This window comes from Dermacentor albipictus, chromosome 6 (assembly GCF_038994185.2).
Source record: "Dermacentor albipictus isolate Rhodes 1998 colony chromosome 6, USDA_Dalb.pri_finalv2, whole genome shotgun sequence".
Taxonomy (NCBI): Eukaryota; Metazoa; Arthropoda; class Arachnida; order Ixodida; family Ixodidae; genus Dermacentor; species Dermacentor albipictus.
Genome location: NC_091826.1, coordinates 137884 through 152476, shown reverse-complemented (window position 1 = coordinate 152476; position 14593 = coordinate 137884). Strand labels below are relative to the sequence as shown.

The 14593-nt window shown below is 47.7% G+C and overlaps 1 long non-coding RNA gene across 1 annotated transcript; it reads left to right on the top strand.

Annotated features, from left to right (window-relative positions):
- The first annotated feature begins 3290 nt into the window (after window positions 1–3290).
- Window positions 3291–5936, top strand: LOC139060733 (uncharacterized). Its single transcript, XR_011514989.1, has 2 exons — window positions 3291–3575; window positions 5764–5936. It is a non-coding gene; the product is annotated as an uncharacterized lncRNA (long non-coding RNA).
- Window positions 5937–14593: the final 8657 nt, after the last annotated feature.

The window sequence follows — 14593 nt, the reverse complement described above, 5'->3', positions numbered from 1 at the left end:
TTCCCTCAACCGTGAGAACACCTGTTTGAGGTGCGATACGTGCTGTTCCGAGCTGTTCGAAAAAATTGCTACACCATCAAGATATGGCAAGGCGAGCTCCTGCAAGTCTTTCAAGACAATATCCATTAACTTAGAGAAGCTAAACGGCGTGTTCTTCAGTCCGAAGCTGAGTGCGACACGGCGAAAAGTGCCTACAGGTGAGATAAATGCGGCATAGCGGCTGGCACTTTCTGAAAGGGGAACTTGCCAGTATCCCCGCAAGAGATCTATAGTTGAAATGTATTTAGCAGCGCTAACTCTTTCAATTCGTTCCTCAATGTTGGGTATCGGGTACAGCTGATCCCTAGTGATGGCATTTAACTTAAACAAGGGAATTGCGCTAAAAAAAGACACGGACGAGTACGGACATGGACGGGCGCAAACTCGCGACTGATTTTATTCAGAAAGAACACAAATATATATACCTAGATCCTTATTGCCTAATCATTGCTTATAAGTATGTACGACCGACTCGCCCAACAACGTGCTCTCCTGCATTTAACTTCCTGTAGTCAACACGTGGTCGAGGGTCCTTGTTAGGGGTTTCTACGAGTATTAGCGGTGACGTGTAGTCACTCTCAGCGGGCTCAATAACTCCCAACTTTAGCATGCGCTATATCTGTGCCTCCATAATTTCTCTCTGTCGTGGAGACACCCTGTAAGGCTTCGATCTTACGGGTTCGGTTAAAGTCAGCTCTATTCCATGCGTTATTCGCTCGGTTTTACCTGGCCCATCGCTGAATCTGTCGAGATATTCCCCTAACAGCCCTCTTAGCTCATCTAGCTGCTCGAGTCAAAGAGAGTGCGAGCTTACCAAATGTTTTACCACTTCTTCTATGCTGATTTCAGAGTTGGAAGTCGCCTTATACTCATTAAGCTCGGTACTAGTGTTATCCTGCTCCGTGATGGTACAGTTAACGACTCCGCTTCGCTGTACCTATGGCTTCATCAAATTGCTGTGGTATATCCTCACCTCCTTCCTACAACCGGGCATTTTCAGAGCATAGTTAGTATCTGGAAGTTTGTGCAATACTTGAACGGGCCGGTCCCATTGAACTTCAAGCTTGTTGTTTCTAGAAGGTTTGAGGATTATTACCTGGCCTCCGGCGTTAAACGTACGAAGCCTCGCATTCTTGTCGTAATAGAATTTGCCGTTCTTTTGAGCTACTCCCATGTTCTTTTCGACTAGTTCTTTGGTTGCACTTTGCCGTTCCAGCACACTTAGCACGTATTCTACTACTGTTGGACTCTCCTGTTTCCTCCCTCATCTCTCTTCACATTCTCAGTGGAGAACGGAGTGTCCTCCCATACACTAGTTCTGCTGGCGAGAACCCTGTAGCCCCATGAGGAACCGTTCGCAAAGTAAAGTGGCCGGAAGACAATTCTCCCAGTCCTCCTTGCGTTCGTAACAGAGCGCCCTCAAAACTCTCTTAAGCACTGAATGCCACCTCTCTACATTATTTGATTGAGGGTGATAGACGGAAATGTGTATCAACGTTACCCCGCACTTTTGCAATAATGTGGAAGTCAATGCGCTCGTGAATACTGAGCCTTGATCCCCCTGAATTTCGGCTGGAAACCCGACTCGTGCGATTACTGTCAAAAGCGCGTCTACTACTTCGGTTGAGCTGTGTTCTTTCAGAGGGATTATCATTATCATAAGCTTGGCCCCTACAATCATCAATTGAGATGCCATTGGTCGTCAATAGCGACATCACGGTAACGAAAAGATACAAGCCGGTATGCGATTCAATTGGAAAAAATCCAAGAAAGCGTTCGTACACTTTCCCATTTAAATAGTATCGTAAAACAACTGACAGCAGACCAACGTGAGTAAGGTCTGGAGTCGAATCAACAATTAAAGAGAAGTATTTTGTGCGTTTCACTTCGTCAACGAGACGTTCCTTGACAGCCTTTGCCATATGCTCGATAAATTCATTACAAATGGTTTTTTGACAGATACGATGGGTGACCTTTTCCGTTGTTCTCGTAGCGTTTGATGTGCTCCTCTAGAAAGGGATCAAACTTGGCAATGGCCTCAAGCACTCCCATATAATTGCCATTTCTCGGTGAACCAAGAATCTCCTCACTGCCCTTAAACGCAGATGCTAATTGTTCACGGCCACTTCGTCATTCGACGCGACCGCAAGTGTCCAACGGTGGCCGTGTCTGGTCGAGAGTGGTGCGTCCACCGGGAGCTCCTCAGCGGGCGGGCTTATGCAAGCTTAAAGGGACACTAAAGTTTAATATTAAGTCAACGTGGACTGTTGAAATACCATCCCGGAAACCTCGAAACGCATGTTTCGTGCGAAGAAGAGACCTGTTTTAAGAGAAAATGCGTTCTGAAGCGTCCGCGTACCTCTAGCGCCCTCCGATCGAGGAGTGTTGACGTCATGGTCTCATAGTGACGTTGCGCCGTCGGTGAGTAAAACGGCTCCCGCAGACGGCGCTACGGCTTTTCTGCACAAAACGCAAACGCGCGGCCAGAAACAGAGCCAAGACAGAGCCGACAGCAGCGCGAAAGCGGAACTAAAGGGAAAGCGCACGACGATAAGCTGGTTCTTTATTTTATGATGCCAACTTCGAAGCTCGTTGCAATGGATGACCTTGACAACGACACATTGGCTCACGATGCTGGGCTCGAGTTCAGCGATTTAAGCACTGATTTGCTTGCACTGCAGTAAGCAAAGCACCGCAAGGCAACGCTCGGCCGGTGCTGACAGGCCGGCGGCTCGTGCGCGAGAATCGGACGATTGGCACGTGACAGGAGGCGACAAAGAGGAGAATGACGTTCGAAGAAGCGTAGCTCGAGGAACGTTTTGTTGTTGCTGTTGTGTATTCAGTCGGGTTTTGTTGACGGGCACAGGTTCACCCAGAATAAATTAGTTTTCCTAGAAACGGCTGTTGTAACTGTATACAATATTAATTAAAAGAAGAAGAAAAATAAGGAAAGAAACACCGATGTATTAGAAATATGCAGCAATCAAACAGCGCTCAATGTCACCATCAAACATCTACTTCTACGTATTCGCGCCATAATCAACTTTTCCCGCAAAAGCCGACGGAGCTGGCGTGGTCAACGAGTTCAAAAACAGGCGTAAAACCAGGTACACGGCGCGCGTGCGACTAGCGAAGCGGCAGATCTCGTGGCTCAAGCTAACCAATAAGACAACGCCTGCACACGGCACTCAAGAGCCAAGCCGGTGATTTGGCGCGCACCCAGTGCTTGCAGAAGCGGCGGAGATGCCGGGGTTGACGGACGTACCTCACTCTCTCCCCCTTTGTGTGACTACGGCCTTGAGGAGGGAAAAATTTGCCGCGGAATGGTTGCGCCATTTGGTCGTGAAGCGGTTGGACATTTCGACAAGCTGCTTCCTGTTCTTCGGCAGCTTACATATCGATGTGCTCCAAAACTCGTGTTCCTTGTGGTGTTCGTCGACGAAACTTTGAAGGGTATGTTGTGAGGAGTTGAGACGGCTGCCCAGGAAACGAAGGAAGTTTGAGAACCTTGAGAACGCACAGCAAGGCTTCTAAATGTGAGTACATATGAAACTAATATGTTCACTGCTCTATTCATTGTCTCTTCGAGTTATAAAGAGCATAATTTTAAGCACTTAAATAAAAAAGAAGCTGTTGCCCTTTTGTCATCTCTCCGAACTCGCGCCCAATTGTTCGTGCTTCATCTAAACAAGAGGCGGGTATTGTAGCGGTTTTCGTAATTGTGCACGACCTCAGCGAACATAAAGAGTAAGACCTTGTTGAGTTGATCAGCTGATGCTTGACGCCGGGCCCATTACCCTCGCGAGCTCGAGCGCGAAACTGGAGACGGACCGGAATCATCCGCCTCGCCGCCATTTTTGCCGGTTTCGTGGGGAGGAAGGGTGCCGTATTGTTTCGGAGCAGCTGTTTCGCGCTGTTCCTCTGCTGCAGGCTTCCCGACTTTCTAAAATATTTATTATTGCGAAAGCAATAGACAGTTTTAGTTGCACATACGTAGAGGCTTTGCGTACGTAGAGCTTCTACGTGTAAGCAGTGCGCATGCATAGAACGTAGCGGCCGCGCGCTGGTCTCACGGACGTACGTGCGATTCAATTCTTTGCGTGCGTTTGTTGCCCACGTAGACAACTTCGCGCGGGAGTTTCGCGAGATCACGAACAAGCGATAGCGGGCCGTGCACGCGAAGACCACTTGCATCGAAACACGGCGACAGGATTGAATTGGCCACCGCCGTGTTCACATTTCCCGGTAGATGGAGCTACGTGGTCCCTCTTGGTGCGCGTCGCGTACGTGTAGCTAAAAGCGTTTCAGATAGCGTGCACGTAAGGTTCGTAGGCTCTTCACGTTTGCGTACGTGAAGTCTCTACATACGTGTAACCAGAGTCCTTCCATGTTTGTCTGGTCACGAAACTCCGCCGTCACGCTATGGGAGAGGTTCATATGCTGCCCAAAGGTGCCGCGACGCGGCGCCACTGTGCCACAGAGGGCATCGTTAGCGTACCAAAACGCGTGCGCAGCGCGAGGCGAGCTGAGTGAACGGGTGCGTTCTGTGCATGTGCTGCGCTGTTTTTCGAGTGCTGGTCTCTTTAGTTGAAGTGGCGGGGTGGGACAACGATGCCGAACACGTGTTGCAAGTAACAGCTGAAGAAGTAGAATGGTGGTATCTCTAACAAGCCAGTTTAAAAAAATTGCTGTATTTGTGATGTGGCTACTTGTGTTCGTTCGAGAGTTGTTTAGCCATGTGTTATGAAATGCTCATGCTTTACACTTTCTTGTTTATAGAAACAATCGATGATGCATTCTGTATTTATTGCCATTCGTTTGCTGCTGTTTGTTTCCTGCCCCCAATGCATATCTATCACGTTTGATGTTATTTCTTTATGCTTAATGTGTCAGTGTCATGCTTTTAACAAACTTTTTGCATTGTGAATGCTGGACCATTCGTGACCGGACGCCTCTGTGCTGTCTGTATTTCGCTCCGCTTATTTTACATGATGAATAAATGATCGTCCTTGTATGTTGTTTTTGCACCAACACGTTTTATTTCTTTTCTTAATCGAATTATAAAGTTTTCTTTTCATTTTTCGACCATGGTAAGAATATCAGGACCGGTGATTGCAGCATTTTAACATATTGTAAATAGTTGCGCATTAGAAATCAAAGTACCTATTCTCGTCGTTTGTGCGTCGAAACCACGAGCAGCGTGAATAAGTGCTAGGCTTACTGACGCTTCTAAACGACTGCTTGCTAAAGCGATTGCCTAATTACAGTACAGCTAGTTTCAACTGTGCAGGTCCTAACACCTCACGTTCGCCTTAATCCGTTGGTAAAAGCCGCACCGAAGACATTTAGTAGCGAAGTTTGTCTTGCATTAATCCTACCTAAATCTCATTCAGAAATGGCATCGCTTTGCAGAGAAATCTTAAGCGCACGGAGCAGCTCAATTTCTTTTTCTTTGTCATTAAGTATTCTACAGTAGCAGCCCTTTGCAATAACAATTTCATTCTTTGCATCTCCTTATAAGATACTGCCCACAGTCAGAGTCCTTCTCTGCCACAGTTTAACAGAAAGTGAACAGCTGTGCTCGGCGAACAATCTGGCGCTATGCGCAGCGGAGAGTTGGCGCTTACTTACGGGTAAGCGGGGGTGCAACAGCCCATATGTCTGCATCTGGTGATAAGTGGGACCACTGGCGCTTAGTTGCCTATGCACGGTGTTTCATTTCAGGCAAATATTAAAAAGCGGAGCCCACCGAAGTGTTGAGGCGAACGGCGATGATGAAGAAATCTGGACCGAGACCGCCCGGCCGTGTGCAGCGGACGCATTTCGACGGGGGCGAAATGCAAAACACCCGTTTATTTAAATTTAGGTGCATATTAAAGGATCCCAGGAGGTCAGAATTCATCCTGAGTCCCCCACTACGGCGTGCCTCATAATCGTGTAGTGGTTTTGGCTCTTAAAATGCCAGATTTCTTTTTTTTTTGTCTGAGACCGCCGCAAGCTCCATGTTATGAGCGGCTTCTTTTTCTTCTCGAGCGCTCATGTCATGGCAGAAGACGCGCTCAGGCAGTAATTTAAGCATATTCAATGTTAAAAATAGTTGCGTGAAACTAAAGCGACGGTTGAAGAAGTTGAGAAAGCTAGAATACCGAGGCTGCCCCACACACAACCACAGCGGAAGCGGCGTTCGCATGCCCTCTCATAGAGTTACTGTATATGCTACCGTAGGTAGCATATACAGTACCTGTGGTAGCACATACACTAACTCTACCCTCTCATGCACGGTTGCGCCTCTAGCGGCGGGCGCTGGCTCTATATGAAACTGAGGCGGCAGTTTCGTGACCAGAAAAAAAAATGGAAGGACTCTGGTGTAACTAAAGCTGTCTAATAAATGGAAGGACTCTGCTAATACTACGCCAGGTCTAACCGCTCGTCGCGCATGCTGTGGCCACGCCGTGGCTCCCCCAGAGCCGGCGCGGCGCTTAGCAGCTGGTGTGATGTCAGCTCTCTCCGTTGCTATGACGACGTGTGACGTCGGCTTGCTTCCCTCGTGGCGTGTGCAGTGGCCCCCGAGCATGCTTCGCGCCTAATAGACGAGCGCACGCCAAGTTTCGCCCGAGACGCCAGCGCTCGTTTCTCCCCTGGCGGCACGGTTTCCAATCCCCCGGGGGTTTGCTTCCGCCGGTTCCCTTCGCTCGCGCTGAGCCAGAGGAGGCCAGGCTGAGCGCGCGCTGCACGCGAGAAGGCTTTCTCGCGCGCGCTGCACGCGAGAAGGTGTAGGTTTCCGTCGCCGCTTCCCTTCGCGGTCGCGCCCGCGTTCAGTTCGCGCTGCGCGCGAAACGTCTCTTGTTTGCGACGGCGCCTCTTCGGATGACCGGAAATTATTATTGTGTTGTTAACTGTCACGACAGCAATGTAAACATGAAAAGGTTGATGCCACCAGTGAAATTATACCGATTCACAAGAAAATGGTACGAAAGAAGCAGACGACAGACATGGATTACTGCGGTGCGCCGAGCGAAGTAAACATCTGGCAAACGAAGCGAGATCGTTTATTGATCACTCCTGAGTGTATGACGGTTTCTATATGTAACCCACGTGAAATTAATAATTACTCGGTACATAATCCTTTTATTCATATAAAAACTTTAAGTTAAACGAGCGCTTGTCCTGTCTTCTTTCTCGTGTTTCGTTTGTGTGTGCGCTGTCTAAGAATGGAAACCACGTCTGTTGTATGCGCTAGCAGTGGCCGAAGTTCACGCGTGCCGAGAAATTGAATATGTGCATGATGCATTGAACATGACCGGAGTTCATTCCCGCTTCACCACCGCACCGATCGATCGGGTTACTGGACGATACACACCCGCGTCTTGGTCGCGCCGGCATTGCTGAAGCAGGAATGATTAATAATACTTTCAACTTCCGTCTCTTGAGTACTGTTAAAAAATGACCAAGCTGTCTACATTGCTGCCTCTATTCCATATTGTAGGGGACGTACTAGTTAAAGTTGTGTGCGCATGTCGTACTTGTGCTATGCAGCGATATATCTTGTTTATTTCCGCACAGTGTCGATAGAAGTCCGTTGTCGCCATCAGAGACAACACGGATTTGTAGCAAACATAATGTGAGAAACTGCAAAAATGACTTTAGCTCGTAGGTGCCGTATGTATGTGCCGCATCGTATGTGCTGACGATTTTTCCGGCGGCACATACGATGTCGTTTCCAATTACCTGCTCTGCGTCCCTTACATGGTTAAGCAGACGCTGCCGTTTCGCCGCATTGCAGCCATAAAAATAATTGTCAAGCGTACCGATCTTCTTAAAGGCAAATATAGCGTGTGCAGTTTGTTTCACACTAAGGGGTAAACTCGGAACGTATTGCGTCGCGATGCGGCAAGCAATGGAGTCGTGCGGCGGCAGCAGCTCGAGCAGGCGCACACGCTTGAGGGGCAGTGCCGTGATCTGCGTCGTCTGCTACGGCGGCGCGCGCTGGCCGCATTTTCGGGAAGCGTGGTACTGTCAGGGGCAATGCACCGATTTCATCGGTACTGCGGGAACTGAGCTCATATTCTTTACTAAACGTTGTGCGTCGCCACACTCTGATCCTTCATTGGCGATAATGGAGTTCCACAAACTTCTTTTGACAACATGGTTCATTTGTTCTTTCGAAAGGCCGGAGTACTGAGCGTGTGCACGTATATTTCTTCACTGTGTGTGCTACCGTAATGAGCAGCGACAAAACGCACCAAGATGTGCGCGCAACGTGCTCAGTCTTTGTTTGACTCGAAAGGAAAACAAAGCACTAAACAATGGGAGTCGAACACGGTGAAACAAACGGACACGATTAAATGAACGTTGTAGGTTCAGACAATGAGCTGGAAGTGATTTTTCTCGATAATCTTTCGCTACACCAGACAGACCCTGCCCGCCGGTGGGGAATTGGACACGTCACGCTCGGAACTTCAGTTAGTATCTCGTCATGTCCCCAGCGGCAGCGATGACAGCGCTCATCCTGGAAGGCAGTGAAGTGTAGAATGACTTGATCAGGGATGTGTTCATTCGCTGCACGTCTCAGTCACTGACGATGGTGGATCGAAGCCTATCCTCGGGCGACTGATAGAGGGGATGTTGCGCCAGCGATACTTTCAACGAGCCCCAGACATTTTAAATGATGTTGGCGCCCGGGGATTGAGGCGGCCGCTCCAAGAGAGTGACTGCGCGCTCTTCTAGCAGTTCTTGCACAGCACGAGCAGTGTGGATCGGCGTCCTATCGCGTTAGAATAGTTAGTCGCCTTCCAGAAACGGGCCGTCAAGAATGTATGGAATCAGTACGTCGTCTATGACTGCCATGCAGCGATGAACTTACATTCGAGGCGTATCAGTGGGCGTCGCGCAACGCTTAGCAAAGAATACCGGCTCCTTTCACGCAGTAACGATGTGATCAGCGCCCTGCACCTGACAGTAGAACGTTTCTCGACAATGCGGCCAGCGTGCGTCGCCGTAGCAGACGACGCCGTTCAAGATCCCGCCCCTCGAGCATCTGCGCGAGCTGCTGCCGCCGCTTGACTCAAGCGCTCGCCGCATCGCGATGCAATGCGCTTCGAGTTTTCCCCTAAATGTGAGAGAGACTGTACACCGCCCTTCGAAAGAAATGTCCACGCGCACACACCGCGCGCGGCGCGAAACGTGCCCAAACACGCGCAGTGCAGGAGGCAATCAAGGCGGCGCGAACGAGAGATGGGAGAGGGGCACCACCGGCTAATAGAATTTTGCTCCGCATGCGGCGCTCTCAACGCCGGCGCAGCAGCGCCGCTCTCGGTGCCGTTCTTGTCTATAGGTGATCTCGCCGTTGATATGACCACAACCTCGCCTTGCGCACGCTCGGTGGCGGCTTCACTGGGATATATAGCGGTGCGCTACGCGTTGGTTGATCAATCTCGCCATGGAAATTCCCGACGAAGAGTCTATATCTGAATCTAGTTGCTCTACTGCTTCGAAATGGTTTAATTATAAGGCGAAAGCTAAGCAAGCTAGGAGGAATGAGAGAAAGGTTACAACGCGCCCAGGAAACTGTTTTCGCAATTCAACCAGGTTTACCCAGAGCTAAACCACAGCCAATTTTTTTCTCCTTGTTAATATATGACGGCTATGGATGTCTGTGAAATGGCCTGTTATTTATTTTGGTTACTTGATGTACGCCCTACGTGCAGGCAATACCGGAAGGGTGAGCTCGTTTGCGTTTTGCAACCACGTGCTGCGTTTTGCGTTTATACTGTGGTCAGCGATAATTTGCATACCCAGCCTGTCACTCGTTAGATTTTTCAGAAATTTTCTGGCGTCTCTTGTACATTGCACTCGACGAATATTTCAGCAATAGCTACGATATTGTTCACATGTAGCTTTGATTCTGGGTCTGAATCTCTCATTGTATGTTAGTGAAATTTGCTGGCGTGTTTTGTAGTACATGGCCATTTTACAAGTTTTACTTTCCGCATTCTACGTAGAAGTTGAAGCCATACGTACTTATTTCATTTTCAACTGCAATGCTTGCGCATATATTTCTTTATTATAGGCTCGAAAGAGCTTGCGACGGATTAATGTGGTGTATGCTAGTTTCTTAACGTGCATTGGGGCTTCTTTTAACTTATGTTTAAGAAGCCCGAGAGTATGGTTAGTGGAGGCAAGGGTGAGTGAGTGAAGAAACTTTGTTATGAATGCCTACAGAACGGTTAGCCTTCCCCTGTTAGGGAGGCGTCACCGTGACGCGGCCATGACTACCATAGCCATGACGTCTTTGCGGCGTGTGGTGCCTGTACTTCGGCCGCGGCCGCGCTACTTCCTTTGGTCGACCGCGCCTGCTCCTCTTTTGGGGTGGCAGCCTCCCTCCGGTTTCGCTCGGTCGTTGCCTTTCGAGGGCTGCCGAGATCTGCTGGACGGACTGGGCTTGGACATCCTGGTCATAGCACCTCGTTGCGGCCTCGAACCGCGGTGGTATCGTTGTTATCGTTGCAGCTTCGTGCGGATTTTTAGCACAGTCCCAAAGGTAAAAAAAGAAAACTATACAGATCCCACGCACTGTGTGAATCGATGAAAGCAAAGCTTTCCGTGCCGGATTCTTTGATTTGTGATGTTGACGGCTAAAGCTTAATTTCTTCAATGTTTAGGCTAACACGAGAGTGGTGAGTTGATGTTAAACGTTACCTTGCCTGCGCCACTGCTATTTTTCTGCGTAGTACACAGAACACACAGGGAGGGGTGTTTGCTTGAGGCGTAGTTGTGCGCCATATTTTATAACTTCTGAGAGGGTAAAGCGTTGCCATTTTTCTCACATGGCACATTGCATTGTGGCAGAAGTATTAAAATCGAATTGGATTATGGGGCTGGACTTTCCAAAACCACACTCGGATTATGAGGCAAGCCGTAGTGGCAGACTCCGGATTAATTTTGACACCGTGATGTTCTTTAATATATGTCCCAAAATCTAAGTGCACGTGAGTTATCTATTTCGCCCCCGTCGAAATACGGCTGCTGCGATTGGGACCACATCCGGCCTCGACCTCTAGCATTGCAATAGCCGCGCAGCTACCGCGGTGGGCTCAGAACTGTTGATTTGACGGTCGACCGCTCCGTAGTGTTGCCCAGACCCTGCAGTGGGCTTTAATTAATGCGGCTGTGCTTCAAAACGCCCTGCGTAATTTGTCCGCTTGACATATCTGCATGGCGTTTGTTTTTCAGAAATAGCAGCAGCGCACTGCATCGTATCTTGAACTTAAGCGTATCCTGTTTCCCCGCAACTGCTGTCGTGTAAAAGTGGTGCTTCCCAGTGTGTCTATCAATCGGGAAAACCGGGAATTCTCAGGGATTTTGAGTAGTCTGGAAAAACTCATGGACAACTCATGGAATTTGTGCCGCTATCAGGGAAAATTAGCTGCAATTTTATTGAAAGGGTCGAAAGTAATGCTGGCTAGAGTAACAGTCAGGAATCGTAATGAATCGTCTTTGATGTCCTGTCGTCGGCTGGAGAGCTGCCAGTGTACAGTCAACGACCGACTTTCCGTATTCCCGACAATTTGGACGGCTTCGCGGCACCACCACGTACCCCACAGAGTCAATGTATATCAGAACGTTTGATATTTTTGACGCAAGAACTCTTCGCCGTCCGATTTTCCGGACGTTCTGCCGTGACCGCAGGTCCGAAACGGCATTAATCAAAGCCACCACCTCTGCCATTTTTATTACCTTGCCGCCTCGAACCGGCGCTCTCGCACGCAGATGCGCTGGCAGCCGTAACCACCACTGCGGCGACGTTCTCTATGCAGCTTCTTGCTGTTGGGTGCCGTGTTTTTTATTGAAATAATTCGCTGCTGTCAGCAATGGGACGGACTCCGCCTTTGCGGCCCTCGCGATTGGCTTAGAAGCTTGGAAAGCACGGTGCGTTGTATAGTGCCGGTCCCCGAAAGTCAGCTTCGCCTCTCTACTGAAATGTTACTTGGTGAAGCATACGCAAAAGTATTGCAGTGAAGCATAACAAGCGTGGGAAGGGGCTGTTGCCACGGGACACAGTATGTAGGCCTTAATTACACACGCGTGCACCCGGTATGTCCTGTCACAGTACGAGCACTGATATGCCTAATACGTGTATTGTCAGGATTGTGGGCTCAATCCCACCGTTCGTAACTCGTTGTCAAGATTGGAGTCGGGCATTTATTTATTTATTTCATAATACCTCACAGGCTCCAGAAGGAGTATTGCGTGAGGGGGGCGGTACAGATAACAAATGCGGAGCAAAAACATAGCTTTTGTTACATAAGTATGAACAAAAAGAGAATCAAATAATAAACAAAGAACGCGAAGTAAACAAAGATAAAAAGCAAGGAAGGTAAACGAACAGGTGTTAGCTTTTCAGTATACAGTAAAGCAAACAACCTTAGAACAAATGCTTACATAAATAAATAACAATGAAGTTAAAAGTAACAAAACTGAACAGATACTAGTTTTTAGCTAAGTACTAGCCAAATATGCAGTGATTTTTAGTCTGAAGGTTAATGGGTCATTAATGTCAGCGAGGTTATCAGGAAGACCATTCCACAGTGCAATCGCACGTGGCAAAGCTGAGCAGTTGAATACATTGGTGTGACGGAAGATGCGTTGGAAACTGAGATGATTATGCAGGCGTCTAGATGTGCGGGAGGGACGAACGAGTGGTAAAGTAGATGGGCGTACATTATGCATGATTTTGTGCAGAAGACAAAGTAATGCTATATTCCTGCGCGATTCCAAAGATGAAAGCGACAACGACAGCTTGATGTTAGTTACGCTCGAAAATGGGCTATAATCTCTGGTAATGAAACGTGCAGCACGGTTTTGGATCGACTCGAGAAGATGGATTAGATATGCCTGATGAGGTCACCATATAGAAGCTGCGAATTCGAGCTGCGGTTGCACTAATGTTTGGTAGGCTATCTTTCTTGTGAGGGAGGGAGCGCTGCGAAGGTTACGTTTTAAATACCCGAGAGTGCGCGATGCTTTAGCCGTTATTTTCTCAATGTGGGATGACCATGAAAGGCTAGGTGTCAGAATAATTCCAAGGTACTTGTATGAAGACGTGCGAGCGACGATACTATTGTCAAGTGAGTAACTGAAAATGGAGTAGGACTTTTTGCGAGTAAATGTCATCAGTATGCATTTGTTAGTGTTTAGGGTCATTTGCCAATCCAGACACCAGTTAGTGACACATTGAAGGTCACGTTGAAGAGCAATATGATCAGCGGGGGAGCGGATTTGATGGTAGATAACGCAGTCATCTGCGAATAGTCGAACACTGGATGTAATGTTTAATGGCAAGTCATTGATGAAAATCAGGAAGAGTAAGGGTCCAAGGACACTTCCCTGAGGTACGCCTGATGTTACGTTACTGAAAGGGGAAGAGTACTGGTCAATGACAGTGGACTGCTTTCGAAAAGACAAAAAGTTTCTTATCCAAGAAATTGTTAGGTCGTCAAGGTTTAAGCATGAGAGTTTAGAAATGAGGCGACAGTGAGCCACGCGATCAAATGCTTTAGAGAAGTCGATGAATATTGAGTCAGTCTGAGCATTGTCGTCCATATTTTGAAAAAGATCCGTAGTGAATTCAATTAGTTGTGTCTCACATGAAAGGCCTTTTCTGAATCCATGCTGATGTTTAAAAAAGAAGTTATTACATTCTAAGTGATGAACGACATTAGTAAAAATGATGTGTTCGAGTAACTTGCAGGGAACGCTGGTTAGTGATATTGGACGGTAATTACTCACATTGCTCTTGTCACCTGACTTGAAAATGGGTATGATTTTGCCAACTTTCCAATCATTCGGCAGCTCCCCTGTTGACAGTGACTGCTGAAATATGTAGCTAAGGATTGTACTGGAAGGGACTACTGTATTCTTTAGGATTTTCGTGTTGATGCCATCAAATCCTCGATAATTGACTCGATAATACTCGATAATTTGAGATTGTTAATCAAAGTAGCGATTCCAGCGGCTGTTACGGTAATAGGAGTCATATATTAATAATCAGAGTCTGCCATCTTTGGCATATTGGAAAGGTCTTCCTTTGTGAACGTGGAAAGAAAGTAGTTGTTAAATACAGATGCGCAGCGCTCTCCCGGTATGGGAAGACCAGTGCTATCCACGAGAGTGGGAGTGTCAGTGCTGTTTGAAGGAGATATTGTTTTCCAGAATTTCTTAGGATTATTTTTTATCATTGACTGAAGGTCATCGGAAAAGAATTTATGCTTTGCACGACGAAGGGAACTGCAGTAGGCTTTTTCGCAGGCTTTATGTTTATTCCACGAAACTAACGTGTTGACGCTTTTGGCTGCCCTGTATAAACGTTTCTTTTTGTTTTTTAACGCATTCAAAGTTTTATTAAACCATGGTTTGGAGCAGTTGGTGCGAAATGAGATCTGAGGTATGTATTTATTTGCTAAACCTAGTAGTTGTACCTTAAACAGGCACCAATTTTTGTTGATTGATCGTTGAGAAAATGTTGCGATAAATCTAGATGAAAAGCTTTGTAAAT